We start from the raw sequence: 15,063 nt of genomic DNA, 5'->3' as shown, positions 1-15,063 counted from the left end.
GCAAAATTCTTGTTTATTTTCCATGTGTGTCTCTCTCTCTCTCTCTCTATATATATATATATATATATATATATATTACCCCAGCAGGCACTCACAACAGGGAAAATAAAAATAATAATTTCTGACTGAGAAATTATCATGCATTGGTCTAACGACCAATACTATTGGATGATTTGATTCTTACAAACCAAAGACCTTGTTGGTACTGGCAAACACACACAATGACGTCATGTAGTTTAACGAGTTTGTGTTCACAGCTGTCTCTTTTTGGTGTTAAATTTATAACAAAATGTCATTTTAATGCAATTCATTATGGATTTTGTACCAGAATAAAGAGAACTTTTGTTTTTGAAAATTATCTATGAATGTGTTTAAATTACAAAGTTATAGCAATACTCGGAACAGTGCGTAAAGTGGTTTATATCGTTTCTATACATGTATCTGCATGTGTGTTTAGTGAAAAAATAGATCAGGTAATAAATAGAATAAAAAACTCGGCACCAGTTATCAAATTTATGTCCTTCGTGAAATAATTTTTGTTTGTCACTCGCTAAAGCTCATGACAACTGAAAATTATTTCACTCTGGACATAAATTTGATAATAACTGGCAACTTGTTTATTATCATCTATATATATGTGTATATATATGACACACATATATATATATATATATATATATATATATATATATATATATACAATTTCCACGGGGTGGGTGGAGGAGACGGAGCTATTCTCGCACACAGTTTGTTTTGTTTAACGACACTACCAGAGCACATCGATTTATTAATCATGTTTTATTGGATGTCAAACCTTTAGTAATTTTCAGTGTTGTAGAGGAAACCTAGTTTTTCATTAGTAGCACACAGACTGGGGTAGGCTAGGTAAAAATGTTAGCTATTGAAACAACTATCATTGTATACATTTGTTACAAGATAAATGTGTTCTAAATTATAATATGGGGACCCGTTTTTTGTTCAAGCCAGTTTTGTTTTAACACCACTAGAGCATTTTGATTTATTTTGGATTTAAATAAATTAGTAAATCTGGGGAGAAAACCCACTACAATTTTTCCATTAGTAGCATGGGATCTTTTATATGCACCATCCCATAGACTGGATAATGCATACCATGGCCTTTGATATAGCAGTAGTGGTGCACTGGCTGGAATGAGAAATAGCCCAATGGGTCCGCCAATGGAACGAGAAATCGTCCAATGGGTCCAACAGGGATCGATCCTAGACCGACCGCACATCAAGCAAACACTTTACCACTGGACTAATTCCATGAAATAATAATTTAATGGCACGGTAACAAATAGTACAGGCAGTTATGTAAATTTGCATTTTTTTTTTTGCTCAAGTCAGTAAAATGTATTTCTTTTTATTCTTAAGACTACCCAGAATTAGAAATCCATTGGTAGTACTTTTTTTCAGCCATTTGATCATGGCAGCCATCTTGAATTTCAAAATGGCCATAATTTTTAGATATTTAAAATATATTTTGACTCCCAGTTAACATAGAAACACAATTTTTGTGTCTATTTATATTTTTAAGGTCAATGAACTCACTGATAACATTTTATTTATTCATTTGGGCATGATAGCCATCTTGAAATTCAAAATGGCCACCAATTAAATATTCTTATATATATATATATTTACTCACAGTTGACCCACAACAACAATTTAGGTATCTGTTTACATTTATGAGCTATGTGAATGAAGTTGTGAAAACTAAAATTGTTGTCTGACCGAAGCATCCATCTTGAAATTCAAAATGGCCACCATTTTAATATATTTTTCCATATATCTCAAGTCTCCAATCATTTTTGTCTATATGTAAATTTATGTTGCCATGAATTTATTGATGACATTTTTATAGTCCTCCAATCGTGGAAGCCATCTTGAAATTCAAAATGCCCATCATTTAAATTTATTTTTCATATATCGTAACTTCCGGTTACGGCAGAAGCACAATTATTTTTGTCTGTACATTTTTAGAATCAATGATCTAAAGGGTGACATTTTTATAACCAACCTCCAATCATGGAACCACGTTAAAATTCAAAATGGCAGCCATATGGAGATTTAAAAATGGCCCCCAATTTTATCATTTGGCCAATACTTTTCCTTCTAGTCCACATACATTTTATGTGAAATAATTAAAACATTGCATTACTGATGACTTTCATGTTCTAGATTTTAAAGTAATGAAATAGAGGAACAGACCAATTGTAAACTGTAATTCACAATGACACATTAGCAGGGCTTGTGAAAGCCCAACATGTCCCAATTGCCCAACATGTCCCACTTGGGACATTTTGGGGACATCTTGGGCCGAGACATGCCATATAAAATAAAAGTTTTAACTGCCACATAAAATAAAGATATTAAACCTTACATTGTGATATTTATTTTAACAATTTAAAAGCATGTGGAATTTTTGTAACTGCACATGCATGATTATAGTACGTTTGTTTGAGATGCGAAGTTTCGTAGGGTCGATCCCCTTGTTGGGCCTATATGTTTTTCTTATTCCAACCAGTACACCACTAATGTTTTATCATAGGCTATATATATCTGTGTGTGTGCGTGTGTGTGTGTGTGTGTGTGTATATATATATATATATATATATATATATATATATATATATATATATATATATATGCATGTATATATGTATGTATACATTTATCGTATATTTATGTTTGAATATCTCTATTGTATGCATGTCGGTTTTTGACTTATACACATATATTCAACACATATATTCAATGACGCACTGGTTCAGGGGATATTAAAATCCTTTGTTGCCTTCACACATTTCCTCATGCCGTTACCCGCAATTGGTAGATCAGAACGTTAAGCACTCCGCCAACTCCCTTTTCCTGTGTGTGCGTGCGTGCGTGCGTGTGTGTGTCACCAAAATGAATGGTTAAACATGCTATAACGGTCACAAAATATACTGACCACTACATTTTTTTTTTAAATTTGCATCTTATATCCGTGTGATGTTGTTTGTCAGTCATTTCCAAGGCGACCTGTTATTGGGTGAAGTAAGAATAGCATCAGTGTGTGATGGCTGCTTATCAGACAAGCAGTTTGCGGCAGTCTGCCTCGATGTTTGTTCAGATATAACACAGTTGAAAACTGGTCCTTTTGTTAATAAATAATGATTTCTTTTCTGCAGTTTCATGGACTAATTTAATAGCTAACAGAATCCAGCAGTGCAAGACAATAACAAATAAATGACTTTTTCAAAAGGTGAATAAGAGTGACTTTCAATAAAATGTGTTCAATTTATATTTTGAATAACATTTTTTATATAATAAAATTATTCATGAGTTTTTTTCCTTTCTCTCATTTATATATACTTTTTCATATTTCAGTGACGAACTTTCGTAGAATTATTCATTGCTCTTTAGTAGTAGTATAAAATTTTATAGTAAACTCTTTCATATGTGTTTTTATTTACTTGTGTACAACAGCCGTTACCTAATATACGAACCTAATAATTATGATATCCGTTAGCTTAACCACTAGGCAACTAGTCACGTTATTTATTTATTTTTAGTCAAGGTGCTAAAAATGATAATATGCATGCTGTTCCACACCCCCTTCCCCATCTTCCACGCCTCATACATTTTTATACACAAAGCACGTTTTCTCGCATATTTTGTATATCTGCAGCCAGTAGGGGCGGGAAGTACCCCAGTGGTAAAGCGCTCGTTTGATGCGCGGTCGGTCTGTTATCGATCCCCATCGGTGGGCCCGTTGGGCCATCTCTCGTCCCAACCAGTGCACCTGGTATGTGCTATCCTGTCTGTGCGATGGTGCATATAAAATATTTCTTGCTGCATTAGGAAAAATGTTGCGATTTCCTCTGATGTCTACGTGTCAGAATTCCCAAATGTTTGACATCCAATAGCCGATGATTGGTTATTATATGTGATCTAGTAGTGTCGTTAAACAAAACAAGCTTCTGCAGCCAGTATGGAGGTTGTACTATACCAAATAATATCCCATAGGCGACAAGGTTCACGTGTGTGTTTAAAAACACTGTATGCAATATATGCACCAAACTATGACCCATAGATTCCACTTTTTTCAGTTACTACAACCCCTCCCTCAAAGTATTAACTGAAGAAAGTTGACCCTCTTATTGCTCTATACAAAACTTCGGTGCACCTCGAACTTTGACCCAGCCGGATGTTATTTTGTTTAGTACTACCTGAAATTCAGCAGATACAGTATGTCAATTGTGCCTAATTACAAGTGTAAACTGGTTAAAGCCGCTGACTGACTATTATTTTAGACAGTGTAAAATAGTTTTCTCTAGAACATGTTTTTTGTTTTTTTTGTTTGCTTGTTGTTTTTTGTGTGGTTTTTGTTGTTGTTATTATTGTTTGTTTCTTTTTTGAGGGGTAGGGGTGGGGGTTATTTTCTTTTTGCATTTAAGGTACACATCGTTCAATCTAATTAAAATTAGCTCCACTATTACATGTGGATCTAACAGCAGCCAGTGGAGCTCATGTCCACCAATCAAAACCTTACTTGCAGAATCATGCCAGTGATTTACAAATTTGAAAACATTCCGAATTATCCCGAGGGTATACGACAGTTTCGTGTGAATTACGAATGCCTTAAAACATGTTTTATTTTATAAAATAAATAATTTGTAATGTAAAACTGAAGACCGATTTAGTTTCTAGTTTTTTTTAATAAATAACTAATTTGTAATGTAAAATTGAAGACTGATAACCCATCCCGTACGTATTGGTATGGTTCGCTGTACTGCGGCCACTAAAATAGACTCGCCCGATATTTTTACAATTTGTATGCTCCCAAATAACGTTATAAAAGGCGAAGTGTGATTGGTTAATATTTAAATTATTATTTACAGACGAAATGTTACTTGTACACTGGAGACTACGCAGTGTTGTTAGCAATCTGATTAAAATTAGTCCTACTGGACTAAATAAGGCATTCGTAATTCACATGAAACATATCTATACCCTCGGGATAATTCGGAATGTTTTCAAATTATTTTCAAATCACCAGTTGGCATGATTCTGCAAGTAAGGTTTTGATTGGTGGACATGAGCCCCAACTGGCTGCTGTTAGATCCACATGTAATAGTGGAGCTAATTTTAATTAGATTGCACATCGCTTATAGCATTTTGTTTCAGTTATAAATTGTTCTGGTAGCCATGGTCATAGGAAACTAGGATCAGCGGCTTTAAAGCAAACGTATCTCGGTTAAGTACAAACAAAACAGAACGGAGTGAAAATAGTAGTTTTAATAACTCTTCAATTCACACTCAAAACATGCATATTGTTAGCTTCCTCTACCCGCTGCACGGACAAGCCGTCCGACACCAACTGGCGTGGGCACATTTCTCAGAATAAGAACATTTATATACATTCTGGGCAATGGCAAAGAATCAACGACCGATCTGAAGAACATACTAACACTATGTAAATAGAACCTACTACTGGGATCGTTGTCCAAGCAGATATAAATTATAATTCTCTGCACTTCTCGTAGAAGGTATTCTGTGGTTAGTACTTCAGGAGGGTTCTCATCGGGTGGCGAGTTAGATCTGTTGGGTTGGAAATCAATTTCTTCGTCAGATGATACAACATCGAGGTTCTCATCGGGTGGCAAGTTAGATCTGTTGGGTTGGAAATCAACTTCTTCATCAGATGATACAACACCGAGTTCTCATCGGGTGGATAGATCTGTTGGGTTGAAAATCACATCGATACAACACCGGTTCTCATCGGGTGGCAAGTTAGATCTGTTGGGTTGGAAATCAATTTCTTCATCAGATGATACAACACCGAGGTTCTCATCGGGTGGCAAGTTAGTCAATTTATATTTTGAATAACATTTTTTATATAATAAAATTATTCATGAGTTTTTTTCCTTTCTCTCATTTATATATACTTTTTTCATATTTCAGTGACGAACTTTCGTAGAATTATTCATTGCTCTTTAGTAGTAGTATAAAATTTTATAGTAAACTCTTTCATATGTGTTTTTATTTACTTGTGTACAACAGCCGTTACCTAATATACGAACCTAATAATTATGATATCCGTTAGCTTAACCACTAGGCAACTAGTCACGTTATTTATTTATTTTTAGTCAAGGTGCTAAAAATGATAATATGCATGCTGTTCCACACCCCTTCCCCATCTTCCACGCCTCATACATTTTTATACACAAAGCACTTTTTCTCGCATATTTTGTATATCTGCAGCCAGTAGGGCGTACCCCAGTGGTAAAGCGCTCGTTTGATGCGCGGTCGGTCTGTTATCGATCCCCATCGGTGGGCCCGTTGGGCCATCTCTCGTCCCAACCAGTGCACCTGGTATGTGCTATCCTGTCTGTGCGATGGTGCATATAAAATATTTCTTGCTGCATTTGGAAAAATGTTGCGATTTCCTCTGATGTCTACGTGTCAGAATTCCCAAATGTTTGACATCCAATAGCCGATGATTGGTTATTATATGTGATCTAGTAGTGTCGTTAAACAAAACAAGCTTCTGCAGCCAGTATGGAGGTTGTACTATACCAAATAATATCCCATAGGCGACAAGGTTCACGTGTGTGTTTAAAAACACTGTATGCAATATATGCACCAAACTATGACCCATAGATTCCACTTTTTTCAGTTACTACAACCCCTCCCTCAAAGTATTAACTGAAGAAAGTTGACCCTCTTATTGCTCTATACAAAACTTCGGTGCACCTCGAACTTTGACCCAGCCGGATGTTATTTTGTTTAGTACTACCTGAAATTCAGCAGATACAGTATGTCAATTGTGCCTAATTACAAGTGTAAACTGGTTAAAGCCGCTGACTGACTATTATTTTAGACAGTGTAAAATAGTTTTCTCTAGAACATGTTTTTTGTTTTTTTGTTTGCTTGTTGTTTTTTGTGTGGTTTTTGTTGTTGTTATTATTGTTTGTTTCTTTTTTGAGGGGTAGGGGTGGGGGTTATTTTCTTTTTGCATTTAAGGTACACATCGTTCAATCTAATTAAAATTAGCTCCACTATTACATGTGGATCTAACAGCAGCCAGTGGAGCTCATGTCCACCAATCAAAACCTTACTTGCAGAATCATGCCAGTGATTTAAAAATAATTTGAAAACATTCCGAATTATCCCGAGGGTATACGACAGTTTCGTGTGAATTACGAATGCCTTAAAACATGTTTTATTTTATAAAATAAATAATTTGTAATGTAAAACTGAAGACCGATTTAGTTTCTAGTTTTTTTTAATAAATAACTAATTTGTAATGTAAAATTGAAGACTGATAACCCATCCCGTACGTATTGGTATGGTTCGCTGTACTGCGGCCACTAAAATAGACTCGCCCGATATTTTTACAATTTGTATGCTCCCAAATAACGTTATAAAAGGCGAAGTGTGATTGGTTAATATTTAAATTATTATTTACAGACGAAATGTTACTTGTACACTGGAGACTACGCAGTGTTGTTAGCAATCTGATTAAAATTAGTCCTACTGGACTAAATAAGGCATTCGTAATTCACATGAAACATATCTATACCCTCGGGATAATTCGGAATGTTTTCAAATTATTTTCAAATCACCAGTTGGCATGATTCTGCAAGTAAGGTTTTGATTGGTGGACATGAGCCCCAACTGGCTGCTGTTAGATCCACATGTAATAGTGGAGCTAATTTTAATTAGATTGCACATCGCTTATAGCATTTTGTTTCAGTTGTAAATTGTTCTGGTAGCCATGGTCATAGGAAACTAGGATCAGCGGCTTTAAAGCAAACGTATCTCGGTTAAGTACAAACAAAACAGAACGGAGTGAAAATAGTAGTTTAATAACTCTTCAATTCACACTCAAAACATGCATATTGTTAGCTTCCTCTACCCGCTGCACGGACAAGCCGTCCGACACCAACTGGCGTGGGCACATTTCTCAGAATAAGAACATTTATATACATTCTGGGCAATGGCAAAGAATCAACGACCGATCTGAAGAACATACTAACACTATGTAAATAGAACCTACTACTGGGATCGTTGTCCAAGCAGATATAAATTATAATTCTCTGCACTTTTCGTAGAAGGTATTCTGTGGTTAGTACTTCAGGAGGGTTCTCATCGGGTGGCGAGTTAGATCTGTTGGGTTGGAAATCAATTTCTTCGTCAGATGATACAACATCGAGGTTCTCATCGGGTGGCAAGTTAGATCTGTTGGGTTGGAAATCAACTTCTTCATCAGATGATACAACACCGAGGTTCTCATCGGGTGGCAAGTTAGATCTGTTGGGTTGAAAATCAATTTCTTCATCAGATGATACAACACCGAGGTTCTCATCGGGTGGCAAGTTAGATCTGATGGGTTGGAAATCAATTTCTTCATCAGATGATACAACACCGAGGTTCTCATCGGGTGGCAAGTTAGATCTGTTGGGTTGGAAATCAACTTCTTCATCAGATGATACAACACCGAGGTTCTCATCGGGGGGTAAGTTAGATTCGTAGGGAGGAACATCAACGTCATCAGATTCACCAGATCGGACTTTTATCGTGGAGATTAGATGCACTAGAACGTCACGTTTAACAGCCACACTGACGTAGTGTTCTCCTTCATTTTATGGAAAATAGCCCAAGGTTAACAGAAATATGCCAACGTTATATGTCCTTGTCGGAGAAACAAGTTCTGTGTGTGCGAGGCCTCGTGCAGAAATGACGAGAAACTGTACGTTTAGCTCTTTTGACAATGCTATCAGTGTGCAATGATCGCTGTATGTGCTGTCTTGTTGCATTTGTGTCAAGTACGTGTGTATGTCTCCTTCAATGAATGGGCTGTACTCCTTGGAAAATGTAGTTATATGTTTCACTGCCTCACGGAGGAGTATTTCAGCTGACCTATGAATGGAGAAGAGCAATAGCTGATGCGCAACTGATGAAAATTGACAGGAGCCTGGTTGGTCTTGAGGATCGTAGAGGACCTGAACTCCACCGTTGCTGAATATATCAATATCATTCAAACGGTCGTTGTCAGTCATAGGAATTAGATATGTTTGACGGTGGACCAGCTGTTTTTCCAACGTATTATTGTGCATAGCTGTTAAACGTTTTCGTCGTTTCTCCTTTTTAGCAGTTATGCTTGTTATGTCACTGACTTTGATCCACTCCGAGACAACTTCTCTATCTGGTGTTGTAAATTTTACAAATACAGACCATTCTGAGTGTTTCGTTTCACAACAACTCAACACATACCATCTGTGCGGTGCATATCTCTTGGTGCCTGTTGGTGGATGCCTGACAAGGACCCGCTCTCCCTCCTTATAAACCGATAACCGGGTATTTCCGGAACACCATTTTATCATCCTATTTGAGCATCGACTAGAAGCTTCTTTCACTTTTTTCACAATTCGACGACAATTTCGGCTCGTGTATACCTGAATTGGACACATATATCCAATGACTTCTTTTGGTAATCTGTTGATGGCTTCCTGTATTTTGTGCAGATCCTTAGCCCAATTGAAGCCTTGTTTCTTAGAAGAGCAATATTTGATTTTGGACCTCACACCTCTGTGGCTCACTTCACATTTTCCTTGTGACTGTGGATGGTATGGGCGGCTTCTAATCACTTTTATGCCTCTTTTGTCAAGTATCTTGGCGACTTCACCTTTAAATTCTGTGCCCTGGTCGCACTGTATTATCGTTGGCTGGCCATGTTCAGCGAAGTCTTCACCTTTAAATTCTGTGCCCTGGTCGCACTGTATTATCGTTGGCTGGCCATGTTCAGCGAAGACTTCACCTTTAAATTCTGTGCCCTGGTCGCACTGTATTATCGTTGGCTGGCCATATTCAGTGAAGACTTCACCTTTAAATTCTGTGCCCTGGTCGCACTGTATTATCGTTGGCTGGCCATGTTCAGCGAAGACTTTTTCAAATTCTCTGGCAAGGCCGGAACTTTTCTTTCGTTTCAGCGGTCTCAAGATTAAAAATCTTGAAAAAACATCCAATACCGAAACAATGTATTTGTATTCTTTCCCTTCATATATGGCTTTATCTTTCATCTTATTAATTAGGTCGACTTGCCACCTTTCGCCGACACGTGAAGCTGTAACTGGTACCGGGATTGCTTCATTGCAAAATTTAGCGTACATATGTTGGTATTTTGTGGATTTCTGTAACACACCTCCAACTTTCCGCCGGCTAACACCTATGTGTCTGTGTTTGAGCTGATGTCGTATTGGACTAGATCCACTACCATGGTTTTCTTCGAATTGTTTCATTACTAATTTTCGAACACAGTCCTTTTTCACCACTTCTTTTTGCTTGTAAAACAGCTTCCCGTTGTTGACTGAACATTTTGATCTGTTTCTGTTGTACTGTTTTATTGCGTTCATCTGTAGGTCTGTTCTAGATCTCTCTTTCAAAGCAACATTGAACGATTGTATCGTACTTTTCTTTTGAAAACGACAACAACCATGTGCGTTGCCGTTTCGGTCTCCTTGACTTATCATCCATCACTTTTAATGTTGCTGATCTCCAGTTTAGCCTGCAAGGAGACAAATAATAATAATAATAATATCAAGAATAACAACAATTGGATCCCGTCGGGAGTTTGAAAGAGAACACACATATCGGTGAATGTGTAACGTGTATTGCTCCATTATAATTGTGAAATTTGAGAAATGAATGGATTAATAGTTTGTTTTGAACCAACTACTGATGGTACTATATCCATTAGTGAAGGAAAGAAAGAAAGAAGTGTTTTATTTAACGAACGACTCAACACATTTTATTTACGGTTATATGGTTAAGGACCACACAGATTTTGAGAGGAAACCCTCTGTCGCCACTACATGGGCTACTCTTCCGATTAGCAGCAAGGGATCTTTTATTTGCGCTTCCCACAGGCAGGATAGCACAAACCATGGCCTTTGATGAACCAGTTATGGATCACTGGTCGGTGCAAGTGGTTTACACCTACCCACTGAGCCTTGCGGAGCACTCACTCAGAGTTTGGAGTCGGTATTTGGATTAAAAATCTCATGCCTCGACTGGGATCCGAACCCAGTACCTACCAGCCTGTAGACTGATGGCCTGCCACGACACCGGTCCATTAGTGAAGGTACCGTCTAATAAAGTCATTGGGTTTTGTTATTAGAAAGGAAACATCTTTCTAGCATGGGAAACAGGGTAACAATTTTATGTTGGCAGAAAAACAGTTTATGTATGTGTAATAGCAGTATGTTTACCGTCATCCAAACTTGTTCCAGTACGGAGGTCCGATGGTATTACATGTCTTGGTGTCCAAGATATAGTCCGGACAAGAAAACAACAACAGACGGACGGGGCGGGACGTAGCCGGGTACTAAAAATCATGTCTGATGCGCTTTCGGTCTAGGATCGATCCCCGTCGGTTGGCTCATTGGGCTAATTTTAATTTCAGCCAGTGCACCACAACTGGTATATCAAAGGCAGTGGTATGTGATATCCTGTCTGTGGGATGGTGCATATAAAAGATCCCTTGCTACAAAAGGAAAAACTGTAGCGGGTTTCCTCTCTATAAAACTATATGTCAGAATTACCAAATGTTTGACGTGCAATAGCCGATGATCAATAAATTTGTCTGCTGTAGTGGGGTCGTTAAACGACAACAACAAAGTCCTTTCAATGGTATATCAATGTTGTACCACCACCGTGGAGGGGTTATGCCTAATTATATATGATTAAGATTATAACTGCTCGTACTACATACCTCAATGAGAGCTACCACTCCCGCTCTCCATCACTTCCATGGGACTAGTTCAATGGTATATCAATGTTGTACCACCACCGTGGAGGGGTTATGCCTAATTATATATGATTAAGATTATAACTGCTCGTACTACATACCTCAATGAGAGCTATCACTCCCGCTCTCCATCACTTCCATGGGACTAGTTCAATGGTATATCAATGTTCTACCACCACCGTGGAGGTGTTATGCCTAATTATATATGATTAAGATTATAACTGCTCGTACTACATACCTCAATGAGAGCTACCACTCCCGCTCTCCATCACTTCCATGGGACTAGTTCAATGGTATATCAATGTTCTACCACCACCGTGGAGGTGTTATGCCTAATTATATATGATTAAGATTATAACTGCTCGTACTACATACCTCAATGAGAGCTACCACTCCCGCTCTCTTCCATGGGACTAGTTCAATGGTATATCAATGTTGTACCACCACCGTGGAGGTGTTATGCCTAATTATATATGATTAAGATTATAACTGCTCGTACTACATACCTCAATGAGAGCTACCACTCCCGCTCTCCATCACTTCCATGGGACTAGTTCCAATGGTATATCAATGTTGTACCACCACCGTGGAGGTGTTATGCCTAATTATATATGATTAAGATTATAACTGCTCGTACTACATACCTCAATGAGAGCTACCACTCCCGCTCTCCATCACTTCCATGGGACTAGTTCAATGGTATATCAATGTTCTACCACCACCGTGGAGGTGTTATGCCTAATTATATATGATTAAGATTATAACTGCTCGTACTACATACCTCAATGAGAGCTACCACTCCCGCTCTCCATCACTTCCATGGGACTAGTTCAATGGTATATCAATGTTGTACCACCACCGTGGAGGTGTTATGCCTAATTATATATGATTAAGATTATAACTGCTCGTACTACATACCTCAATGAGAGCTACCACTCCCGCTCTCCATCACTTCCATGGGACTAGTTCAATGGTATATCAATGTTGTACCACCACCGTGGAGGTGTTATGCCTAATTATATATGATTAAGATTATAACTGCTCGTACTACATACCTCAATGAGAGCTACCACTCCCGCTCTCCATCACTTCCATGGGACTAGTTCAATGGTATATCAATGTTGTACCACCACCGTGGAGGTGTTATGCCTAATTATATATGATTAAGATTATAACTGCTCGTACTACATACCTCAATGAGAGCTACCACTCCCGCTCTCCATCACTTCCATGGGACTAGTTCAATGGTATATCAATGTTGTACCACCACCGTGGAGGTGTTATGCCTAATTATATATGATTAAGATTATAACTGCTCGTACTACATACCTCAATGAGAGCTATCACTCCCGCTCTCCATCACTTCCATGGGACTAGTTCAATGGTATATCAATGTTGTACCACCACCGTGGAGGGGTTATGCCTAATTATATATGATTAAGATTATAACTGCTCGTACTACATACCTCAATGAGAGCTACCACTCCCGCTCTCCATCACTTCCATGGGACTAGTTCAATGGTATATCAATGTTGTACCACCACCGTGGAGGTGTTATGCCTAATTATATATGATTAAGATTATAACTGCTCGTACTACATACCTCAATGAGAGCTATCACTCCCGCTCTCCATCACTTCCATGGGACTAGTTCAATGGTATATCAATGTTGTACCACCACCGTGGAGGGGTTATGCCTAATTATATATGATTAAGATTATAACTGCTCGTACTACATACCTCAATGAGAGCTACCACTCCCGCTCTCCATCACTTCCATGGGAATAGTTCAATGGTATATCAATGTTCTACCACCACCGTGGAGGGGTTATGCCTAATTATATATGATTAAGATTATAACTGCTCGTACTACATACCTCAATGAGAGCTACCACTCCCGCTCTCCATCACTTCCATGGGACTAGTTCAATGGTATATCAATGTTGTACCACCACCGTGGAGGGGTTATGCCTAATTATATATGATTAAGATTATAACTGCTCGTACTACATACCTCAATGAGAGCTACCACTCCCGCTCTCTTCCATGGGACTAGTTCAAGGAGAGTACCTACCAGCCTTATGTCACCGAGGCCGTTATAGTCGGTACCTGCATTCAGACATTTTCCAAGTCACACCTGGGTCGGATGTAACATGCCTTTAATATAGTGATGACTTCGAATGTAGGCCCTACGCCAGGTATTGGTAATTTTGCGTATAGTCTTAGAGAAGAAACCTACTACATATTTCCACTAGTAGCAAAGGATTTTTATATGCACTATCCCACAAACAAGATAGCACAAACCACAGGCTTTGATATACCAGTCGTCGTGGTGCACTGGCTGGAACTATAAACGGGCCCACCGAAGGAGGTCGATCGGGTAACATGAGCTTAAATTCGGAAGAATTATATCGGGAAATCATAGTACACAACTATTTTTGTAATTAATTATAACTGGGGTGTTCTGGGGATGGGCGGCATTATATATTATGGAATTAAAGGCACTGACATATACACGTATGTAAATTTTCTGAAAAACATCCTTTTTGGTTTCTCTTTTCTTAAAAAGTAATATTGTTTTACGAACAACTGTCTTAACTTTCAAGCCATTGTGTGTCCATATAAATTTACTATGCATCTGTATTGTCATTCGAATAATATGTATTATTATGCTGCATAAATAAGTGTAATGTGCATATCTGAGTTTTTTTGTTTTGTTATACTTCTTAAACAAATTTGGAACAAAACAAAAATATAGTGTATATTTACTTCTTTACTATTACTGTCACGGAAAATTCATGTACAAATTAATTGATGTATTATTGTATTAAGGTTTAAAAGTTGAGTGTTTCCAAGAACCAAAGAAAAAAGTCTGCCGAACCCATTTTTTCCTCTTTTTTTTTTTAAATTTTAAAAATTAATATATAGGTGAAAAGAGTAAAAATGTAGTTAAAGATAATTTTAAACGCCAACCGATCGTACCTAATTGTTGTTTTTTCATAACGTTCCTGACAACGCACATTTTTTAAAACCCTAACATATAATACTGTTAAAGACGGATACACTAGTTTCAGCCCGTGAAAATGTACACTAAGTTTAGTTAATATACAATCATGCAAAACATCTGGATAAGGTTATAAGAGAGAGAAGCTATTTAGCGTGTGATGTTTAAACAGGTAAATACCATCAAAAACAAACAAGACCTTGTCTCGATAACCATTATTTCTAAGACGAACTTGCATTTG

Source organism: Gigantopelta aegis, chromosome 6, assembly GCF_016097555.1.
Source record: "Gigantopelta aegis isolate Gae_Host chromosome 6, Gae_host_genome, whole genome shotgun sequence".
Classification (NCBI taxonomy): domain Eukaryota; kingdom Metazoa; phylum Mollusca; class Gastropoda; order Neomphalida; family Peltospiridae; genus Gigantopelta; species Gigantopelta aegis.
Note: the sequence above shows the minus strand (reverse complement) of the source record.